Source organism: Nycticebus coucang, chromosome 8, assembly GCF_027406575.1.
Source record: "Nycticebus coucang isolate mNycCou1 chromosome 8, mNycCou1.pri, whole genome shotgun sequence".
Classification (NCBI taxonomy): Eukaryota; Metazoa; Chordata; class Mammalia; order Primates; family Lorisidae; genus Nycticebus; species Nycticebus coucang.
In genome coordinates, this window is record NC_069787.1 from 97,374,094 (window position 1) to 97,397,906 (window position 23,813).

General features: G+C 52.4%; 1 long non-coding RNA gene across 1 annotated transcript; it reads left to right on the top strand.

The window, feature by feature from the left end:
• Positions 1 to 2,934: 2,934 nt before the first annotated feature.
• Positions 2,935 to 23,440, top strand: LOC128591980 (uncharacterized). Its single transcript, XR_008381728.1, has 3 exons — positions 2,935 to 3,099; positions 10,275 to 10,369; positions 22,089 to 23,440. It is a non-coding gene; the product is annotated as an uncharacterized LOC128591980 (long non-coding RNA).
• Positions 23,441 to 23,813: the final 373 nt, after the last annotated feature.

The following is a 23,813-nucleotide window of genomic DNA, read 5'->3' on the forward strand; positions in this document are numbered from 1 at the left end:
AGTTTCAGGTTGCTGTGATCTGTGACACCACAGCACTCTACTGAGGGTGACAATGAGACTCTGTCCCAAAAAAAATAGCCGGGCATTGTGGCAGGTGCCTGTAGTTCCAGATACTTGTGAGGCTGAGGCAAGCAAATTGCTTAAGTCCAAGAGTTTGAGGTTGCTGTGAGCTGTGACGCCAGGGCACTCTACTGAGGGGAACAAAGTGAGACCCTGTCTCAAAAAAAAAAGACCATCTGAAAAGGAAGGATGAAGCTAAGTGCTGGGAGGGTACACCACTTCTTTCTCTCCCAAGCAACCTGCAATGGCCCCAGCAATGTTATTGCCCTGGCAACTGAAGCACCCTTCCAGCTCTCCTTTCTTCTTTAACCCCATCCTGCCTGGATATACCGCTCGCCTGTAACCCATGCCACCACCAGCTCAGGCTAAAGAGTGATGGCTTAGCAGCGGTTCTCAACCTATGAATTGCAAGCCACAGGAACTGTATTAAAGGGTTGTGACATTAGGAAGGTTGAGAACCATCGGGTTAAAGGATGAGGGAGAGCAGACTCCTCTGCTCGCTAGGCAGGCAGCCCTGCAGTTACAGTCTTGTAACAGGGATCACCCCTGCCTAGAGGTCAGATGGGGGACTCTATTAGGTAGGACAGGATGAAGTGACCTTTGAAAGAATAAAAGAATTCTTTTGAGTGGAAGATGGAGATGGGGCTGTCATCTCCCAAATATTTCAAGCCCCAACTCACCCAGTCCCCACTCTCTCCCCATCCTGTGTCCCACTCCTCCTGGGAGACAGAGGCTGTGACCTAGGAGCCCCAGCAGAGTTTAGGAAACTAGCCCCCTGGGGCGGCACCTGGGGCTAGTGAGTAGGGCACCGGCCCCATATACTGAGGGTGGCGGGTTCAAACCCAGCCCCGGCCAAACTGCAACAAAAAAATAGCTGGGCATTGTGGCAGGTGCCTGTAGTCCCAGCTACTTGGGAGGCTGAGGCAAGAAAGTCACCTAAGCCCAGGAATTGGAGGTTGCTGTGAGCTGTGTGATGCCATGGCACTCTACCCAGGGCGATAGAGTGAGACTCTGTCTACAAAAAAAAAAAAAAGGAAACCAGCCCCAGGGCAGAAGACTTGAAGATCATCTAGTTCCCCTCTCTGAGCATATGGCTGGGGAAACTGAGGTCTAGGGAGGAGAGGGAACTTGCCAAAGGCACAGAGAGTATGTGGCAGAGTCAGGAAGAAAACCAGACAGGCCTGAGCCAAGGGGTGTGTGTGTGTGTCAGGAGGGCTATACTCCAGGGGACAGGAGCCTGCTGTCCTTTCCAAGGAAAGCCCTTGGTTCACTCCACCTGCTTCTGTTCCCTGAGAGGTGCCCCACCATCAGTGTTCCTGGTTTCCACTTGCTGCTTTAGTAAACTCCCTCTAGGCCCCAGCACACCCTGGGCTGAGTAGGGTATAGGGTTTACTGGAGGGTTGGAGGGCCTGGCCCTGTTGAGGGAGGTTCAAAGGACACCAGAAAGAGCAGATGAGCTGGCAGTCTGGGAGGGGACCCACCAATGTCATCTAAGCAAGAAGGGCTTGTGGCCACAGGGATTAGATTCTGGCTCCAGCGCAGCCCTTTCCTGTCTGGGTCACAGGCAAGTCATTAAGCTTCCCAGGGGCTGCAAAATTGCCCCTACTCCCCTAGGAGAACACAGTAAGCCACACAGGCTAGAGGGGAGTCTTATGAAGCATCAGACACCCAGGGTGACACCAGCTGTACCTGACAGACCCATAGACAGGTCTGTGGGCCAGAGCTACTGGCGCCTGTGATCACAGCGAGGGCATAACACCCTGAGATGCAGGACAGAGAAGGCTCCATCCAAGCTAGTTTAAAGGACCTCACAGAGCCTCTAGAAATTGGAGGAGGGCTCTGAGAGCTTTCCAGGTGGAGGAAGGAGGCAGGGACGTGGTGAACACAGCAGGCTGCAGAGGGTGAAGGCCAGGCTCTGCTCCCTACAGCCCTTTCAGCTGGCCTGGCCTCTCTGAGCTATCACTGCATCCTGAAGCTCCAGAGGCAGAGCTCACAGGGATGCCCTCATCTCCCAACACACAGCCCTAAGTCCAGGGATCAAACAGGGAAAAGGGCCTCCCACTGGGGGCTACAGCCAAGAGCTTCAGCTCATTAGCACTGGTCCTCACACACCTTCAGAGCAGCCTATCTTGTTAATTCCATATTGCAGTCCAGGTCCAGTGGCTCACACCTGTAATCCTAGCACTCTGGGAGGCCAAGGCAGGAGGATTGCCTGAGCTCACAAGTTGGAGACCAGCCTGAGCCAGAGCGAGACCTCGTCTCTAAAAATAGCCAGGGCTCGGCACCTGTAGCTCAAGTGGCTACGGCACCAGTCACATATACCAGAGCTGGCGGGGTCGAATCCAGACCGGGCATACCAAACAACGACAGCTGCAATCAAAAAATAGTTGGACGTTGTGGCAGGTGCCTGTGGTCCCAGCTACTTGGGAGGCTGAGGCAAGAGAATCAATCACTTGACAGGCGCCTGTGGTCCCAGCTACTTGGGAGGCTGAGGCAAGAGAATCACTTAAGCCCAGAAGTTGGAGGTTGCTGTGAGCTGTGATGCCATAGCACTCTACCCAGGGCGACAGCTTGAGGCTCTGTCTCTAAATAAATAAATAAATAAATAAAAATAAAAATAGCCAGGCATTGTGGTGGGCACCTATAGTCCCAGCTAACGTGGAAGGCTGAGGCAAGAGAATCGTTAAACCCAAGAGTTTGGGGTTGCTGTGAGCTGTTATGTCATGGCACGGCATTCTACCGAGGGCCACACAGTGAAACTCTGTCTCCAAAAAAAAAAAAAAAAAAATCCCACATAGTAGATGAGAAAACCAAGGCTCAGAAAAGTGAAGTGACTTGCCCATGATCACCCAGCTTTTTTTCTCTTTTAAAGCTGCCTGGAAACTCTTGAACACTGCGTGAGACTCTCATGCTGATGACAGCCTAGGAAAAGGAAGATGGTGCCTGTGATGAAGACGGCGCCTTGAATGGAGGGTGCTGGGACACATGGTCCTCCCAGCAGGTACATGCTGGGAGGCTCAGGCGCATCTCATTCCACAGGTGAACCCTCCAATACTCCATCTGCCAGCCCTCCCTTTCCGTGTTTGTCCCATACTGGTTCCCTGGCTTGTTCTTCACATTCACAGGCACCCTCTAACCATCCTGGTGAAGGCTGAGAACACAGCCCAGGCCCTGCCTGGGCACCAAGCAGCTGGGTGACCTTGAGCAAAGAATTGGCCCCTGTGCTCAGCTTCCTCATCTGTAAGAAAGGAACCAGGGCACTACCTACTTTGCAGGCTGTGGTGAAATTCTGGAGACCTGTTCATTCCAAGCACCTACTGGGGCCCAGCCCATGGTCACTGCTCAGTCACCTGCTCACCCAGGCACTCACCAGCCACCTGCCTGCTCTCATGCTTGCCTGCTGCTTTGATCCTTCTTTCCCTTGTTTCCTTTGGACTAGGCGCTGGCAGTCAGGGGGTCTGGGTTGTTCATCCCATCTGACACGTCTTTTAGGACAAAGCTTGAACCAGGCAGAAAGCCAGGCAGGAAAAATAGAGGTCTTTCCTTGTGCCCCAAATCTCTGCTGAGGCTGCCCTCCCTCACGGCACCCTGTCTGAGTGAGAATGGGAAGAGGGAGGGCTCAGGGTGGCCTACAGCAGGGATGATGGGGATAGGACCAGATGAGGTGAGGAGCTGTAGCTGAGCAGTGGCAGCTAGGCCCCCCATAGGCACCTCCCCCCATCCCCTCCCTCCCACCCCCCCCACCCCCGCCACCTCTCCAAACAACACAGCACCATCAGCCAGAATGGGGGTGGGGGGTGGGGAGGGTGGGAGTTGAAGGGCCCCAGTCCTGGCTCTTCCTCTCTCAGTGCCTGCTGCCTGCCTGGCACCAGGCCCTTGCAGCCCTGGTTTTAATCGATCGCTTTCCGCAAGCAGCTCCTGGAGGCGCGGGGGTGGCTTCCCCTTGACTTGAGTCTCCTGGAGGATGCAGCTTAGCTAAAAATAACTTGAAATACTGTGGCTCCCACCCTGGTGCAGAGGAGGGGCCTGGGGACTGCGGGGGCAGGCAGCAGCCAGGAGGGGTTCCCTAAGAGGAAATGGAAAAGAATGAGTGTTGGCATGTGGGAAGGGGTGCAGGCCATTGAAGGGAGCATGGCTTTTCTCACAGTCTTGGGGAACATTGCTTCTGGAGCACCCCTGGGGGTCAGCTGGCCCTGAACTCTGCATTTGTATCCTTGAGAGTGCCTAGCTGGCTGTAGTGGTGGGGGACAGGGGTGCTCCTTCCAGTACAGTGTGTGTTTTGGGGAGACAGAGGTCCTCCACATGTGCATCCTGGGCAGGAGCCCTCCGTGCCCTTGCACTGGGCACCACTGCTGAATGCAGGCTATAGCAGGCGGCGGGCAGCAGAAATCTGGGATCGTGTCCTGTTGCTCCTGTGTGATCCTGACCCAGCTTCCTCATTGGAACACTGGGTGCGGCTGCAAAATTGGACACTGGACCCCAACGCCCACTCTGTAGGAAGCATCACATCTGTCTGGAGAGGAAACATCAAGTTCTCGGTCATCCCCTTGGCTTGGGCTGTGGAGCCTGTCCTGTGAGCACCCTTCAGAACAGGGTGGGGGCTATGTCTAGGTTGGACATATAGACTTGGGATGAAGGGGGGCTAGTCAGGGAGAATGGGGACTCCAAGGACTCAGGAGGTAACCAACCTCCAGGCCTCTAACTCCTGGGCTTAGGTGATTCTCTTGCCTTAGACTCCTGGGTAGCTGGCAGGAGCCTGTGGTCAGGTTGCATGATAGGCTGCTGATCCTGGCTTAGTGATGGTGATCCCACCAGTGCTGCCCTCTCTGCCACCCCACCTTCATACCCTAGGGCTGGGATAGAGCACGTAAAGGAGCACAAGAAGCTCAAGGGCAAGTCCAGGACCATGTGGCAGAGAGAGGACAGCATGGAAGTCCCTTGTATACAGAGAGGCAGTGAGGACATACTGGTATGGGACCAATCAATCCTACAGCAAAGAATAGACTTGGAGCCCACCCCACCCCCACCCCATGTCTCAGTTTTCTCATCTGTTGAGAAGGCTGGGTTGGACACTCTCTAAAGCTCCTGACAGCATTTGAGGTAGGTGGGGCATAGAAGCTGCTGAAGAAGGAAGAGGGAAACAGTGACAGACACAGAATTGGCTTCCCTCCTCTTCACTGAGCCTTGGCTTGCACTTGATGGACTAGACATTTGAAGACATCACTGTTCCACTGCAGAGTCTGTTTTTGCCCTCAGCCTTTTCTAAACATAGGGTCTGGGGGACCAGATATGCTTATGGGGGTGACTCAAAGTGCACAGGGCATGAATCCAGATATGAGAAGTTCCCTACAGCTGTATCCGCACCCAGACCTCCTCCTACCCCCACCCAGGGTTGGCTCAAGTCATAGGGAGCCTCATTCTGGGGCAACACGGGACCTGGGAAGGGGCTGTGCATGCAGGAGGTCTGGAGAGGAGGAGAGAGTGTGAACATGCCGAGGTGGGAACAGGTCCAGTGATAACAATAATGGTAATAACCTCATCCCCACCAGAGGACATTTTTAGCAGCATTGTTCCTAGGGAAAAACTAGGAGCGCCACAAATATCCAGTGACAGGCGAATTGAGAAATCCACTGCAGCTCCCACAGCAGCATGGCTGAATCCTAAACCATAGTGTGGGGTAAAGAAGCAAATTGCAGGAGGCCACATTCAGTTTAAAGCCATTATTATAAAGTGTCCCCCAAAGTATTACTAAAAATACAGTTTGGGGAGTTTGTAGGTATGTGACAGAACTATTTACAAAAGGCCAGGAAGTACTAATATAAAATTTGTGTTACTCTAGGGGAGGCACAACCGGGGAGGAAGACATGCCCAGGGAGATGTCACCTATGGACATTCTGTCTCAGGCCCACAGGGTGCCAGGTGCTCTTCATGATGCTGGGGAAACAGGCATGAGCCGGATGAGAAGCCCTGACCTCATAGAACTGGTGGTCTGGTGAGGCAAGTTTTGTTCTTGTTCTTATATTTCAGGGCAGGTCACAGGGTTCATTATGTTATTTTGCATTATCCCTTGCAGATATTCTCATATATTAACCAAGCATGCGTATTATTTTTTTTTTAATTTATTTATTTTTGAGACAGAGCCTCAAGCTGTCACCCTGGGTAGAGTGCCGTGGCATCACAGTTCACAGCAACCTCAAACTCCTGGGCTCAAGCGATTCTTTTGCCTCCACCTCCCAAGTAGCTGGGGCTACAGGCACCCACCACAATGCCCAGCTATTTTTTGGTTGTAGTTGTCATTATTGTTTGGCAGGCCCGGGCTGGATTCGAACCTGCCAGCTCAGGCGCCGAACCACAGGCGCTGAGCCCACACTTATTATTTTTAAACAGATAAACAAGAATAGACACAAAACTAATTGACCCACACACACACAAATCCTACCTGAGCAGATAAATTCTTTGCTGAGGCTGAGCTCTTCTCCCTACCCATCATAGATATTATATTACATTCACCCAGAAAGAATGACAATCCCTCAGATATCCCTGAGCCGCTCCCAATCTCCCAGCCTAGCTGAATATCCAACAAAAGCATTCTCTCATTCACCAGCAGATAAGTGTCAAATATGGCTGTAGTGCCAGGCTGGAAGGTGGGACAGACGAGTTCCCCACCGCTGGGAGCATCAGAGCCAATTGGGAAGATAAAACATTAAGGAAAGAAGTTTAGGGCCCGGCAGCGCCTGTGGCTTATTGAGTAGAGCACCTACCCCATATATCAAACCCGACCCTAGTCAAATTGCAACAACAAAAAATAGCCGGACGTTGTGGTGGGCACCTATAGTCCCAGCTACTCAGGAGGCTGAGACAGGAGAATCACCTAAGCCCTTGGAGGTTGCTGAGAGCTGTGATGCCACGCACTCTATGGAGTGGGACAAAGTAAGACTCTGTCTCTAAAAAAAAAAAAACTGTTTAGAGCCTAGCAAATATTCCTTCCTTGGCCCAGGGCTCTTGCCCTATCTTAATAGAGGTATAGGATGCAGGAGATGGGAGGTAACAGTTCTGCTCTGTCTCAAGTTGGTCATCCCCACCAGGGTTAGGGAGGAGGGGCTTAGTCTGCTGTCCATCCATCCATTCATCCAACCATCAAATACATATGTACAACATATATCCATCCAACCACCAATCATCCATCCATTTCTCTATCTGTACATACATGCATACATATGTATATCCAACCATCTATCTGTGATAGGTAGAATGTTCCCCAAAAGATGTCCACATCCTAATCCCCAGAACTTGTAATTATGTTACTTAACATGGTTAAGGGGGATTAAGGTCGCAGGTGGAATAAAGTTGCTAATCATCTAATGTTAAAATAAGGGGTAAGGGGATTGTATTAGATTATCTGGATGGGCCCAATGTAATCACATGGGCTCTTCAGAGGAGAAGAAGTCAGAAGACAGAACCAGGAAGATGGCAGCGTAAGAAGGGCTTGCCCAATATTACTGGCTTTGCAGATGGAGGAAGGGGCCACAAAAGGCAAATGGGCAGATTCAGGAGCTGGAAAGCCAAGGAGGAAGAGGATACTCCCTTAGAATCTCCAGAATGCAGCCCAGCTGCCACCTTGATTTTAGCCCCGGGAGACCTTTTCAATTTCTGCTTCTTTTTTTCTTTTTAGAGACAATCTCACTTTATCGCCCTCGGTAGAGTGCTGTGGCATCACAGCTCACAGCAACCTCCAACTCCTGGGCTTAGGTGATTCTCTTGCCTTAGCCTCCTGGGTAGCTGGGATTAGGATGCCTGGCCTAATAGCCAGCCACAATGCCTGGCTATTTTTTGTTGCAGTTTGGCCGGGGCCAGGTTTGAACCTGCCACCCTTGGTATATGGGGCCAATGCCCTACCCACTGAGCCACAGGTGTCACCTAGATTTCTGACCTCCAAAACTATAAGATAATATAACTGTGTTGTTTCAAGACATTAAGTTTGTGGTAATTTGTTACAACAGCTAAAGATAATGAATACATTATCTAATCAGCCAGCCCATCATGCAAATATCTATCCTACGATCCATCCATTCATCCATCTGTCCATTCCATCAACCCTCCATCCATTTAACAAATATTCATTGAGTGTCTCCTTTGTGTCAGCTGCTGAGCTATGAAAGACAACAGTAACCACCTTCCTGGAGCTGCCTATCCACTGGGGGAGAGAGACACAGTTTTAGTCACAGTGGTAGAACATGAGGCATTTGCAAAGAATGATGGGAGGACCTGTGGCTTGATGGCTCTTGGTAGCAGGAACAAGACAGGGAGCACTGCAAGATAATTGTGAGTTTCTATAGCCAGCCTCTCACCCGAAGGCCATCCCTTGCCCTCAGCCTCAGGGAACCTGTCTTTTTTCCCTGTCCAAGAAGTAGAACAAGGGGCCAGGTTTAGCCAGGATGATGCTCATGTCTCAATTTCTGCCTCCTGTTCTCCAGCTCAAGAGTCATGCCTGCCATATTTTCTCACAGCTTTGGGCCTTTGAGGTCCACTCCTGTTTCCACCTAAGGCCCCAGCCCATCAGCTACTAATAGCCACAACTCCCACATTCCACAACCTCAAGAATTAGGCTAAACTGAGTGCAAGGAATGTGTGACCTCAAGCAAGGGACGTCCTCTCTCTGGGTCTTCATACCCTCATCTTTAGAATCCATTCTTTCCAGTATATAGTCAAGATCAAAACTATTGCTGAATACCATCCTGCATAGGCCCTGGCACAGGGGACCCCTATTACCACCAGCAGCTGGGAGATGCTAGATTATTGTACTTCTGTGAAGTGAGGTGCACATAGTTATTATGATTCTTTGAGCTAGGGATGGGGTTATTGGCATTTGGTCCCTGCCCTCAGAAAAGTTTCCAGTTTCCAGTCCTTTCCCTGAGTTGCAGAACTTGACATGCCAAGCTATAGCCTCATGGAGCCTGACCACAGGGGAGCCTGCAGTCCACTGGCCAGAGAGCTGCTCGGAGCCTTGTGGGCCACAGAGTACTCCCAGGCCCAGCTCAGGTCACCATCTTCCAGGAACATCCTGTACCTTGGCATGGCTCTGAGAAAGAGCCAAGAAGGTGTTACCCATCTGCCCCAACATTGTCACAGACAGGCCATGTGTCTGGTCTTGTCCGGAAGATGTGTCAGGCCAAGAGTGTGGCCTAGGATAGCTTCCTGGGCAGCTGGTCCCAGGTTGGGGGTAAGGAAGTAGAGGGCAGATTTCAACATTGAGAAGGAACAACATAAAGGGATCAGGGTAGAATTTCAGACCTAATTGCCTAGGGCAGACTGGGCAGAGTCTTCCCAGGGTCAGACCCCATGAGGATCCACCTGCTTTGGAGGCCTGCTTAACCAACCTTGACTAGATGTGAATGACTCTTCTCTCTATACCCAATTGAGACCACAAATTTCAGCTACATGGACCCTGCTGGGTCTGGCCTGCACCAAACCAGGGGTCAGTGTGGCTGAGATGTTGCATCATATGCCAGAGGGGTTGGGTGCTGATCTTGGCTCTGCCATTGCTCTCAGGATGTCCCTTTGCCTCCTTCTCCAGACTTCAGTTTCCCCCTCTGAAAAATGGAACAATATACGGTAGCCACCATTTATTAAATACCTGCAATGCCTGTGGCCTATGCCCAGAGATCTTTTTACATTTAATTTTATGGTTCACTTGATTCTGGACAACTAAGCTGAGTCTTCAAGAGGAAGCAGGGTGGCTGACTTAGTGCTGGTGCTGGGAGGAGGTGGAAGCTGAGCTGGGGGCGGGCTGACACTGTGCTGTGAGACCACTGTGCTGTTGGGTTCTCCCTGTCACTCAACAGCTGGCCTCTAAGGACCTCCCACCCAAAGGGCCTAAATTCCAGATGTTCATTTTTCCCCTCACTGGGTCTTGTGGGATAATGAGATAGATATAAGGGACCCTCTCCCTAATCCCTCCCCACTTTTTTTCCTCCCAGCTGTGTTCTCTGCCCATCTCTACCCCCTGGAGGTGAGATTAAATGTGAGAATTCTCCCCCAGCCCAGGCACTACCCTCTTCCTTCAGATGTGTAATATCTTTCTAGGTCTGACAAAACAGCAGGGGTAGAAACCCAGGCCCACCTAGGGACCTGGTGATCCAGGGTGTCCAGTGGTAGCCAGAGGTGGGGACACAGATCAGATGTGTTTACTATACAGGTGCCTTTACATTCTATAGGAGTTGCTGGCTGGGTGCAGAGTAAGACAGGCAGCATGTGGGAGCCCAGGACTCAAGTTCAAGTCCTACATCTCCAACTGGATAAAAGACCTTGAGTAAGTCTCTCACCTGTTTGTCTGTCCATCCATCCAGCCACCTACTCACTATCCATACAGCACACATTTGTTTTTTGTTTTTATTTTTGTTTTTTTGAGACAGAGCCCTAAGCTGTCGCCCTGGGTAGAGTGCTGTGGCATCACAGCTCACAGCAACCTCCAACTCCTGGCTCAAGCGAGTCTCCTGCCTCTGTCTCCCAAGTAGCTGGGACTACAGGCACCTGCCACAATGCCCAGCTCTTTTTTGGTTGTAGCCATCATTGTTGTTTGGCTGGCCCAGGCTGGATTCCAACCTGCCGGCTCAGGTGTATGTGGCTGGCGCCTTAGCCACTTGAGCCACAGGCACCTAGCCAATACAGCACACATTTGTAAGTCACACACTGTATGTCAGGCACTGAGCCAGGCACCATGAGAGGATGAATAGGAGTGAGGCCCAGGTCTGCTCTCAGAGCTCAGAAAGGAATAGACATGGGACCAGCTCAAAAAGGACAGAGAAATGATGAGCAGGGTGTCTGTGGCAATAAAGCCCTGGTATCATGCAGGGAACAACCTACCCTACTAAACAATGCCAATGCAACAGTCAGGCCAAGGAGCAGACAGGTAACCAGGGCTCTAGGGTGGGTGCACACTTGTGTACACTGTCATGGTGCTCTGACTCAATGGAGGGCCATTGGCAGAAGCCAAGTAGTGTGTTTGGCAGGAATACCTGGGCAGCTGTGGCAATTAGGGTTGTGGAGCAAGAGGCAGTTATACCAGTGATTCACAGCAGGCCAGTCCAATGGAAAGGGGCAGGGAGGAGGGGGCTTTAGCTGCACAGCCCTGGAGATTCTGCTCCTAGCTTCTGGGCTCTGGCTGCCGAGTCTCAGGATCCACCGTTTGCAGAGGAAGAAAGACCACGAAAGCTTCCTGGCCTTCTGGTGGGGGTGGGGGTGCTTTGGGGAAGGAGTGTGCTGGGGCCAGGCCTCCAGAGTCAACCTGCAGTTAGACTTAGGGATGGAGGTGTGGCATGACTTTTGGCAGCTCCAAATCCTGGTGTCTAGCTTCCCAGGGCATCTCCTTCCTGTCTCTCTTACTCTGTTGTGGTGGCTTCATCTCAGGCTAGCCAGGATCTCACTGGATGACCTGATTGGACACCTCTCTGAGGCCCACTTCAGCCAGCTGGGTGGGTGACCTCAGCTTAGCCTCTTAACCTCCCTGAGTTAGGAGTGCCCCACCCTGAGCAGTGGGTACATTTGGGCTCCAAGTCCCCCAAGAAAACTGAAGAAGAGTGCGGTGCCTGTGGCTCAGTGGGTAGGGTGCCAGCCCCATATACTGAGGGTGGTGGGTTCAAACCCAGCCCTGGCCAAACTGCAACAAAAAAAAGCTGGGTGTTGTGGCAGGTACCTGTAGTCCCAGCTACTCAGGAGGCTGAGGCAAGAGAATCACCTAAGCCCAGGAGCTGGAAGTTGCTGTGAGCTGTGACGCTACAGCATTCTACTGAGGGTGATAAAGTAAAACTCTGTCTCTACAAAAAAAAAAAGAAAGAAAAAAACTGAAGAAGAGACTTTGAATCCCAGCACAGAACCAGGAAAGGAAATAGGTCAGGAAGGGGATGGCCCAGGTACTTCCTACAAGCTGGACCTTCATGAGAGGATGCCCCACACCCCATATAGACTTTCTCCTTTAGCCCAGCCTGTAGAGGCAATGGCTTCCCACGCATTCAGCAAGAGGGACAGCGTGCACGCCTCTACCTGGACCCACTAAATCTCACTCCAGACTCAAGTGTGTCTACTCCAGCCCCTCCTGAGGCAGGGCCCAGCTAGCTGCCTCCAGCCAACTGCCTGGCACATGGTAGGTGTTTGCTGAGAGGGTGTCCCACCTCTCTGTGCTTTCTGCAGAAAAGGATCCACCTCCAGACTCTCAAAAGTGCTGCTCCCTCTGCCTGGAATGGTACACCCACCCCTCCCCCTCACTTAGCCTAAAAGTCACTGCCAGGACCACCTCAGCAGCTCTGGAAAGAGAAGAGATGGATGCCAGAAACCCTTGTGAGCCTCAGGGAAGGCACTTTCTCCATTCCTCTTTAATACCACAGGCTGCACACTGGTCTTGCATTGTCCCAGTTCCTTTCCCCTCCTGAGTGGAAGGGCTCCCCAAGGACAGGCCGGGATGCCCAGCTTGCCCTGGGCTGCACCAGGGCCTGGGAGAGTCTTCAACTTTCTCTTCTCTTCCATTCTTACTTTCAAACAGGCTCCAGTATCTTTTCTCTGAAGGAGTCAGGTAGAAGTGGGAAATCAGCAACATCATCACCCACCTTCCAGGCCCCTCGGGCCTCATTTCTGGGACCCAGTCATCTTCCCTGAGGCCTGCAAGGGCTTCTGGCATCCATCTCTTCTCTTCCAGAGCTGCCTTCAGCAGACATAGTAGGGGGAAGAGTCTAGGGATGGGAAAGGGGGCTTGGGGTTGGGAGCTTCAGGCCAGGATCACTGAAAGACCCACCCTGCTCTCTGCTCTGCAGCCTGTGATGGAGGCAGGGGGTAGGGGATGCGGGAGATGACAGGGGCTAGTCCTCCGTCCAAATCCAGGTCACTCCCAGCCTGCTCAGCAGCCACTCAGTAATTAGGGGCCAGCGGGACATGGGCAGGGAGGTGGCAAGAAGCCTAATTGTCTGATTTTTCAGGTAATTAACGGGCGGCTGTCTGGTTGGTCCCCACGGGGCCCAGCATCCGCCACCCTATCTCCTGGGAAGCCTGGCTGCCTAATGAGGCCCATTACTGAGTGGTGCTTGGGCCCTCATTAGCCACCTGGAAAGGTCATATGGGACTGGCACCGCGGGATGGGGTTCAGCCAGTCATGGTGGAAGCTGGGCCACCTCCCAGAGATTGGGGTGCAGTTTTCCTGGGCTGTGAGACTCTGCTGCTGCCATTGAGGGGTAACCCATCTGACAGCTGGGGCCTCACTCCTCACCTCCCTTATCAGGACAGCAGCTTTAGGTCAAATCATCCCCCTGCCACCTCCCAGCTGTGTGGCCTTGGGCGTGTCACCATTACCACCTTGGATGGGCCCTCTGTTTTCTGGATCACAGATGATGGAAACCCTGGTGCCCAGTAGGCGCCCTGCATACAGGTGGATGCTTACCTTCTTCCCACAGCACCAACTCCTTACTCCACCAGAAGGGATAGAGCCTGAGGTCACCTTTGTGTCACGAGCTCACTCTGCAGGGCCCCAGAGACTGAGAACAGCAGGGACAGCCCCCTGGGAATCACTCAAGGGAACTCAGCAGCTGGGTAGAGAGTTCTGGGAGGGGTCAGTAGAGCACGGCCAGGCCAGGTAGAGGGTGTTCTAGGAGCAATGGACCTTCAGGGCACCTCAGCCAGGCAGTCCTCAGGAAGTGAGGGGATTTGGAGATTGTGGTGGAGCCTAAGGGCCCTCCCCCTGCCTGGATGCTCCAGAGCACCCAGGAAAGAGCCCCGAGTGCCCAGGCTGCTGTCTGAGGTAGGATCCTGTCCTTCCTTGGTGAGTTCACACCATTCCTGGCCCAGGAGATCAGAGGAGGACTGCACACTGAGATGCTGAGATTTTGGGGCTTCTGTGGCTCCTCTGTTTTAAGAATTCTGTGACCTAATTCCATGCTGACAAATTCCATGCTGTTCCAGCTCCTGTAATCGTCAGCTAACGCTACTTTTGGTCCTGCTGCCTGCCTAGAATCTAAGTTAAGGGTTTCCAAAATGCTTCCCCCAGGAGCCCTAGTACAGAGGCAGAGGAGGGGGCTGGGAGGACTCCTGACCCCACAACTGGAGCAGCTCGACTTTGATCTCTGATAAAATATTAGTAGCTGCTCTTTTGTAAGTTCCTGCCATATTTCAGACATGCGCAGGCACAGGGACTCTGCCACCACGATTGCATTTTGTCCTTATAAAACCCCAAGAGGAAGAAAGTGTCACAGTCCCGTATTACAGATGAGGATGCCGACGCTCTCTATGGCTGAGGCTGAGTGAGCAGCTTGCCTCAGGTTCTAAGGCTTATAGGAAGGAGGGCTGGGACTGGGACGCAGTTTCTACTCTGGGCCACCAGGAATATGAGTTTCTCAGAAAGAAAATTAGGTACATGAGTTGTGGGGGGGAGGGTATCCCATTTGTTTCCACCAGGTTGGGGTATGGGTGCCGGCTTTTCTGCCCCAGGAGACTGTGGTCCCAAGGGACTCTGCACCCCATCGTGTGGTGTTAGCATGTTTGAGGGTCTGTCTGCCTGTTTCCCTTCCCTCTGCTGCAGGCTCTGCTTTGCCCAAAGTCCAAACCAATAAGATGCATCCCAGAAATAGCATATGTTTCCAGCCTCTGCTCTTCCAAGTTATAAACTGCCTGGTGTGATATGCCCTGTGTCAGCTTGCTTCAAGACTCATGGTGGGGGTGGCTGAGGCAGCATGAGAACACACAGGGCCTCCTCCAAGTTGAGAAAATTAGACCTAGGGAGCTGGCAGAGCTCAGGACCCAGGCGAGCAGGGACCAGTCTTGCTAGACCAGGGGCTAGGTGGAGGCTCCACGTGGGATGGGGATCAGAGGTTGGTAGCCCAGATTCAATCTGCACCTAAGGATTAAGACTTAAAACTGAAACTCAGAACAGAGATCAGAGGTTTGGGCTTCAGTCTTGTCTAACAATTAGAGCTTCAGACTTGGCTTAGATTCAGGGGTTAGAGAACACTGTTCAGAACTTGATGGGGATGGAGATCTAAGCTCAGTCTGGGGTCAGGGTCAGGACTGAGGTAGGGTGAGAGGTAAGGTCAGGAGTCAAGATCAGCCTGGTCCCGAAGCCATGGCTAAGGAGGACAACCCCAAAGACCCAGAAGCCTTCCTATTTCCTGGAAATGACTCTAGGCAGGACCTGTTACAGAGGGCTCCCTGTGATAAGCATGGCAGAGGCTTGCAGGGCTTGAACATGACTTTGCAAAGAGCTGGGACCATATCTTGTTTCTGAAGGCCTCTGGCCCTGGCTGCCTGCTTGCAGGAAAGGCTCCCCCAGGCCTTGGCTGCTCATCTCTGGAATGTGGGTGGTCACATACCCACCTCCTGCATTGATCATGCTCCCCTGGTGTGGCTGATTCCTACCATCCAGGCCATGGGCTCCAGAATGGGGGTGGGTGGACTAACAGAGTGAGGGAGAGTGTTCCCCATAGGTGTGCAAGATGCCTGGTGGGGACCATACCCCTTCCCTGACTCTGTGGCAGAAGTGGACCAAGGCTCTAGGTCCACAGTCACAGCCTAGGATCCTGTCACTTCCCAAGCTACCCCCAAGAGGTGACCTTGCAGCCCATTCAAGCCTAGCTGTTCCAATCTAAGCAATGTCCAAACAGCACTGTCCAGGCTGCCCAGGGCCCCTTTCCCAGGCCACTATTCTGCCAGCTGGGTTTTCCCGTCTCTTCTCCATTCTGGGCCCAGTGTGGACAGACATTTGGGGACAAACCCACACAGCAGCCAGTGAAGGAGCCAGAGCCGGAGTAGGCAAGCAGGAATGAGGGGCCAAAGGGCAGGAGAGAGGGGTGGGAGGGGGAAGCCTTCTCACCGGTTTCTATTTTCTGTGTTTTCACCTCCCACGAGGCCTGGTCAAGGACCAGCCTCAGGCCACCAATCCACCACTGGGGCCCTGACCCAAAAAGTCTCTTCTCACCAGGGCACCCCAGGAAGATTCAACCAAGGGGGCAACCAAGCATGAGTGAGGGAGTGGGGGCTGGGGGCTGAGAGTACCCTGGGGGACAGCAATGGTGGTGGCATTTAGTCAGCAGGGGAAATATGGAAGACAAGAGAGCTGCCCTGACTGCCCAGGATTTGAGCCCTCCAGGGTTTGGCTGTCAAAGTCCCGGTCACCTCCTCCAGCTGAGCTATTAATACCCAGCTACAACCCACACAGCCTTGCTGGGAGGACGCCGAGTTCTTCAGGGGGCTAAAAATGGTCTCTGATGGGGGTGGGCCAGCTCTCCTCCCTCTGTGTTGGAGGAGCTGGGGCCAAAGGTTAGGCTGGCCTGGAAGGGGGCTGGGGCCAGAGTGGAGGTGCAGAGGGCAGAGGGTGGCTGAGCCCTGGGATTGGCTTAAGGATTCCAGATGGGAGTAGAAAGGCACTCAGCTGGTCTAAACCCCATTCCTCAGAGACCTGGTTGGGGGGGTTAGGTGGTGGTGCCACTTGAGAGGATTCCACCACCTAGATCTTCTGGGTCCTTGCCCCATCCAGGCCTTCTCCTTCCCCTCAGATCTTTGTGTGGACCTATCCAGGCTGCAGTGGGGCTAGGGGCCAAGGGCTGCCTGCTTTCTCCTGCCTAGAGGGGCCTGGAGGGGGAAAGGGAGTTCCAGGGAGAAATGTGGAGCCTCTGGTGGGAGCTGGACTGCCTAAAGCCTAAGCCATTCAGGTTTCAGTGTCACGTGTGAAATCTTGTTTAATCACAGCACTGTCTGAGAAAGGGATTACTGGCAGCCCCATTTTATAGATAAAGAAACTGAGGCCCCGTCATTTCCTCAGAAACTGAGCTGGATGCACCCAGTTTATCAGACTCTAGATCCTATCCTGTATTGTCTTCTTACAAAAAGAGGTTTTCTGGTGTGTTTTGGGAACCCATGAAAGGGATGTTTCCATCAAAATGCTTTGGTCACCACAATGTCCCAGGCACATTGTCCCAGGCCCTGAATCAGTAACGAGGAGCCTGCACTAATGCCTTTCCTGGGATCACTAGCCACTTCTTGCCCTATTCCTGGGGCTCAAGGGTACATCCTGAGGCCTGTGCTGGTCTTCTGAGCTTAAGGTCACCCAAGGCCATCTGCTCCCTGTTGTGCCCCCTCCTTTCTCATGACAGATGCTCCAGAGTCCAGACATAGACCCCAGAAGAGTGCAGACTTGGCCAGAGATTCCAGACAAGAGAGTGGCTGAGAGAGGTGTCAGCCCCAAAGGTTCCCCTCACCCTACCCCTATGCTGGAAATCCCGACAGCTGCCTGGCTAACAGGTCCTGGGCACTGGGCCCTAACCTAGGGCAGGCAGCAGCAGCCGTGTCAGGTGTCCAGAGACGTTGGGGGAGGCAATGGCTGGAGCCAGGGGAAGTCTGCCTGTAGTTAGTGAAGCTGTCAACACCTTCTAGGCTGCAAAGGCAGAGGGGGATAGGGGCCTGGGGGAGGGGTCCTGGCCTGGTCTGGAGGATCTAAGGAGAGAGACAGCCTCTGGGCTGGCCTGGAGAGTCTGAGGAGGGGCAGGCCCTGTCCTGAGGGATCTGGGGAAGGAAGCATGGTCCTGGACTAGGCTAGAGGGGACCTGGCCTTTAAAGAAATCTGAGGGACACAGCCCCCTGGCCTTGGAAGCTGATAGAAGGAGTTTATTTTCTAATGGCTGGTGGGAAATGGGGTGTGTGTGGCGGGGGCATTGTCTCAGACTGTCTTCAATTCTCCATCCAGGAAATGAGATGGCCTAACTCCACTGGATTTTCCTCAGTCCCTAAGGAAGGTCCTTTTCCTCAGCTGGGGTTAGGGGAGACCAGCCAACCTCAGGGATCAGGCTGTAGGGGACCCTCTCCCAGGCCTGTCCTGGGGTTGCTGTCCCCTCCTACCTGTTCACCTCCCCTACCCACCTGACTTCTCCTAAAGCCCTAATGCCTACATGCTCCTGTGGTCTGGGCCCATGCCCCAGGCAGCCTTCCTAGATTGTCACCTATGCCTAAAACCGGGTTCGAGTGTCCCTGTCTGCTCTGGTTCCCCGGAGCCCCCACAGCGAGGCCACAACTTTTGAAGGCCTTAGGCTGCCATCCTTCTTCTGCTTTCCTCTCAACACTCGCTCCCTCTTATGTTCTCTCTTGGACCCCCTGCCCTCAGTCTGGGCACCTCCAGTCTCAGCTATCTCTGCCGCTCAGTCCCCTCTCCTGTGTTTCTTTGTCTTATCTCTCTGGGTTTTATCTTTGTCCTTTGGTCTCAGACTCAGACCTGGCTGTCTCTTTGGTTCAGTCTTCATCTCTGCCTGTCATTGTCTCTGTCTCTGTGATTGTACTCGTGACTCCTTGTCCGCTTTCTCACCCTGGCTCGCTCTGGTTCAGTCTCAAGTTATCTCAGCCTCTCAGTCATTGCTACGCTGGGACCTCCCTGCCTGGCCAGGGTGCCTGCTCAGAGATCCGCTACAGCATCTACTCACCGGCTCTAAGGAAGAGCTCAGGTGACACTGTGGTCTCAGCTCTGGCCCAGTTCCAGGAGAGCTGCTCTGATTCCCTGAAGGCAAATGAAGGAGAGACAAGACAGACGGCCATGTGCTTGCTTGTCCCTTGGAAGCCTAATGACACTGGGACTCCCCTTGACCAGACCACCCAGGCTCTTAACTCCAATCACATGGTTCATTTTTTTGTTTTGTTTTGTTTTTTTGCAGTTTTTGGCCGGGGCTGGGTTTGAACCTACCACCTCCAGCATATGGGGCTGGAGCCCTACTCCGTTGAGCCACAGGCACCGCCCTACATGGTTCATTTTTTACCCCACCACTGTGTGTGTGATCCTGGATAAGTTTCTGAGCCTCAGTTTCCTCTTCTACGAAGTGGGGCCAATACCAGGATCAGCTTTAGCAGGTATCAGAGGATTAAATGTCAATGCACAGGGCAGCCATCTGGCACTGTGCCCATTTCATAGTAGAGCTCAGAAGGGGCCTCACTGCTATTACTGTGACTATTATTCTCCAGGGTCCCCAACATCATGATGCATTGGAGGGGGCTGGACTGAGCTTCTGCTGCTTGTCCCCATGTGCACCCTGTATCTCATGCCCATCCTCCTCTGCTGGGCAGTAAACACTCCCACACCTGGGATCTGCCTGTCCTTAGAGTCAGTCTGAATTGTACACAGTGACACTCACCAAATTAATTACCACTGGCTTGAGGATATATATTTTTTAAGAAGACATTTTTCCAGGGGGAAAAACATGCAGGAGCTATAATTAGTTGGGAAGAGGAAAGAAGAGCAGAGTGTGTGAATCACCAGCCCCAGTGACAGACTGTTGGAGCCAAGCAGAAGTTTTGGGAGAAGCTGCTGGGGCGTGGGTGAGTTGGGACGTTGTGGCACAGGGATGGTGCTCTGCCCAGGTGGGCTGGGGTCCTCAAACCAGGCCCTGGATGAATACCTTCACCGCCCCCCACCTTCTTGAGACTCTATCACTTGACACCCCTCCCAGCTCTCAGCCTCTGTAGCTCCTATCTGCTGTGACCATCCCCAGGGCTTCTGCCTCCCTTACTCATGCCAAGGCCAATGCCAGTCCTTGTAAACATATAACCTGGGCAGAGACTTTGTAGCTTGAATGAGAATGGAGAAATTGTAGAGTGTTTGAGTTTTAGCAGTTTGGAGACTGTCTAGTTCAACTCCTCATTCATTGATTTATTCACTAATTCATCAAGTACTGTGCTGCTGCATGTCTGGCCCACAGACAAGCAAACTGAGGCCCAGGGAAGTGCCAGGCCTGGCCCAAGCCACACAGCTATGAATGGAACGACTATTGTCATTAGCTCTGCCAAGCCTTCCCCTGGGCACTGTTCTAAGCCACCAAGGTGACCATAACCAGAACCCACTCTCACTAGGCCCATATCCTTTTTTTTTGAGACAGTCTCAAGCTGCCGCCCTGGATAGGGAGCCATGGTGTCATAGCTCACAGCAACCTCCAACTCCTGGGGTCAAGTGATTCTCTTGCCTCATTTTTTTTCTATTTTTTAGTAGAGACAGGGTCTTGCTTTTGCTCAGGCTGGTCTTAAACCCGTGAGCTCAAGCAATCCACCCGCCTCGGCCTCCCAGAGTGCTAGGATTACAGGTGTGAGCCACTGTGCCCAGCCTGGGCCCATATCCTGATGGGAAGGCAGCCACTTGTGAAGTAGGGAAACTGGAGGTAGTTTTGATCCACCCTAGTGGTCACAGAGGACTTCACAGGGGAGGAGGTAAAGTGGCATTACTGTGGCCATCATGCTGAGAGGGACTAACTTAACTCAGCGTGTCTGGGCTCAGGGAGTGGCAAGAGTCAGCGTGGGGAGTTGCTGGAGAGTAAGCCTTCTTGGGCCAGGTCATTACAATGCCCATTCCCCCAGTTTCCCCAGAGCAGCTAAAAGAACATGGCTACTGCTGACCTCCTGGCTGGGGCAAAGCTCACCACGTGGCCCTGCTCCTTGGAGACCCTCCACTGGTTCTTCTTGATATCTGGGAGCCAACTGTCCCATTAAGTCAGTGGACTGGACAGAGAGGCTGTTCCCTGGGTTTCTCCCTCTCTTCCCCGTGGCTGAGGACTTGCTGCCTGATGCTCTCGAGGTCCCAGCTCAGGCCTCCAGAGAGGCCTAAAGCAGTATGGCCTGAGACTGAGAGTAGAGGTCCTGGTCCCTAGAGGTGGGGGGTGGAGGGTGGGAAGGGATGTTCTCCCCTGGGACAGTATGGCATCATTTGACACACAGCCTCCTAACCCCAGACCAAATTAGCCTTCCAAATTGAAGGCTGCATTTCCTCCAAACTGGAGATCAGGTGGGAGAACAGAGACTCAGCTTTCTTTCTGGCTACCTATTCACAGAGGGCACTCAGTTGGTTCATTCTCATAACAAGACCACATTAGGAAAGAATTCTGGACACACACACCCTCCCACTTCTCAGTGCAGGAATCCCCAGGGGACAAGCATCCAGGGCACAGGACTCAGGACAAGCCTGTGCCCTTCTGGGGTTTGACAATTAGCTTAGAAGCCAGAGTTCTAGTCAAGACCAGCCCAGAGTGCTGAGGGCCTTTAGGGGGTCATTCATTCAACAAACACATCCTGAAAAACAAAATAAAAAATAAAAACACATCCTGGATACTTTCTCTTTCCCAGGTACTGTGCTGGGCCCTGAGACACTAAATGGCATGGAGGTGACAGACATGTGACTAGGCAAGACAGAAAAAGCAGGCTTATGGCAGGGGGTAAACAACTGGCTGTGGGCATGTCTGGTGATGTTAGGGAGGGCTTCCTGGAGGAAGAGGTATATAAACATAGACCCAAAGGATGAATGTGCCCTTAGCAGGGGAAGGGATGATAAGACAATTCTAGGAGGAAAAAAACATTGAACAGGAATCCCAGGAGCAGAGAATGAGGGAGTGGGCATGAAAAAGTTGGTGGATGCATGGTTTGTCTAGATTCGGGGCCAGGGCTTGTTAGTCGGCCATACTGGGAGGATTGAACTTCATCAGAAAGGGAGAAGAGCTACTGGTGCAGAAGTAGGCTGAACCCACTGCCCGACCCTGAGGGCACCCTGGGACCTCTCTCTGTGGCCTCTCTCAGACCCCTTCCAGATGGCCTCAGGCCTTTGGAGAAAGAATTATATTTACTTCAAGGAACACATGGAACAATGATTTTATTTCTTGTGTCCTGAAATTTAGGTAGCTTCCCATGTTTTTGCAAATTGGTTTGGGACATTTTGTGATTTTTTTAAGAAAAAATTATTATAGATATCGAGAATTAATGCAATTATTTGCTGCTGAGTGCAGAGAATAAAAGGAAAACACCTCCCTGAGCTCACCCACTCCTGCTTTACAGAAGAGACAAGTGAAATAGGGAGGAGGGGACCTATACAAGGAGGCCACACAGTTGTGGCAGCCATGGTGATTGTCTCCAGGGCCAGGAGGGAGATGGCTTTTAGGGCTCAAGTGGGGCAGGGGATTCTTGGTGAGGGATTCTCTCAGCAGGGGAGGAGAGCAACTGGGAGTTCCCCCAGTTTCTGATGTGCCTTGTTTACACTTCCCCAGGTGGAGAGCTCACTGCTTAGTGGACTGCCTGTGGTGAATTTGGCCAGCTGTAGCTGCTGGGACATCCTTCCCGTCCTTCCAGAGAGAGATGCTATCCCCTCAACTCCCAGCCAAAGTTCTCTGCATCCTAACCTCTACCCACCCCTTATCTCTGACTTTTTGTCTTCACCTCCTCTGGCTGAACAGAAGCAGGAACCAGGGTGGACTCCCTGGGCAGGGCCCTGGATTTCCGCAGCTGCATAACTGCCAATCTGATTTGTCCTGAGTAGAAAGTCCCTACAATTCTAATGACTGGAGGGAGGGCTGGGGGGGTGGGGGTCCTGGCCAGAGCCTCCCCAGGTGGCAGGCATGGGAGAGTGAATGGAGGCATATAGTCTGCTTCCTAGATGCCCAGCCTATTATCCTGCACGGCCTGCCTGGCCTGGCCTGCCCAGGCTAAGGACATAAGCCAATGGGCAAGAAGCAGGGCCAGATAGACAGTTTCATGGGCACCGATAGACAGGTGAGGTGCCTAGTGAGTGAGCTCCCTCACCAAATGTGCATCTTTTCAGCCCCTGCTTGTGTGTCTGGCCCTGTGATGGACACTGGACCCTCAGAAATGAATTAGACACAGGAGCCTGAGGTTTGGACAAGCATGAGGGAGACAACAGGGAATAATCAAAACTCTGCATCCTTGGCCATACCAGCAAAATCAGCTCCAGACTCTGGAGAAAAATCTTACAGAATTTACCTTCCACCTAGTAGCCAGAGAGGGACTTGGCCTCCTGTTCCTTCTCCTCAACCTGCCATGGCTCCCTATTAGCAGACCAGAAGGCCCTTTGTGTATTCAGATCCACCTACCCTCCAGGCTCCTTTCTGGAACTCCACTCCCTCCCTCCTTCTACCTGCACTGAATGCTTTGGGTTTTAACAGTCTCTCTGGCCTTCTGCCCTTTACCCAGATTTTCTCTCTGTCCTTTTAACCTGCTAATTGCTTCTTCAGAGCCAAATTCCCAGCCCTCACCCCAGGCAACTTTCCCAGATCCCAGACTAAGTCCCCTGTTACTTGCTCCTGTAGCCCCTCGTTCTGTTCACAGAACTGTCATGGAACCTGCAGTGAGATCCTTAATTTTGTGCTTATTCAACTGATTATGTACAAAAAGTGGGCTGTGTTCTCTTGGTCATCTCTATATACCATCACCACACCCCCAGGATAAGCTTAGAGCCCATGCTTAATCAGTATACATGTATGAGTGTTGAGTAAATGAATATTAAAACCAAAGTGTTTCTATTAATAGAAATTTAAGGTCAGGACATCAGGGTGATAACCTTGAAACTCATATTGATAACATTGCTAGCCTACATGCTGAGGATGCTTATACTTGATTGTAAAATATAACCATTCTGAGCTAGCTCCAATGTCACGGGCAGTGGCTGGTTTGAGGGTGGCCATGAAATGAATAGCAATAGCAGTGACATTAGCTACATGTTGGGCACCAACTCAGCACCACGTGAATGAGGAATTTTTTTCAATGAAATGTATTTGAATGTAAGAACTTCAGGATCAAAGCAGGTAAAGCCAGGGCTCACTCATCAACAGATATTTCTGCTGTGCCAACCCTGTGCCAGGGGTTGGCTGAGCACCGAGGCTATGGACAGACAGACCCTGTCTTTACCCATCAGGATGAAGCCAGGGGGAGAAGCTGGTTCTGTGGGCCTACCCTGGTCTCTCTGACCAGAGGGGATG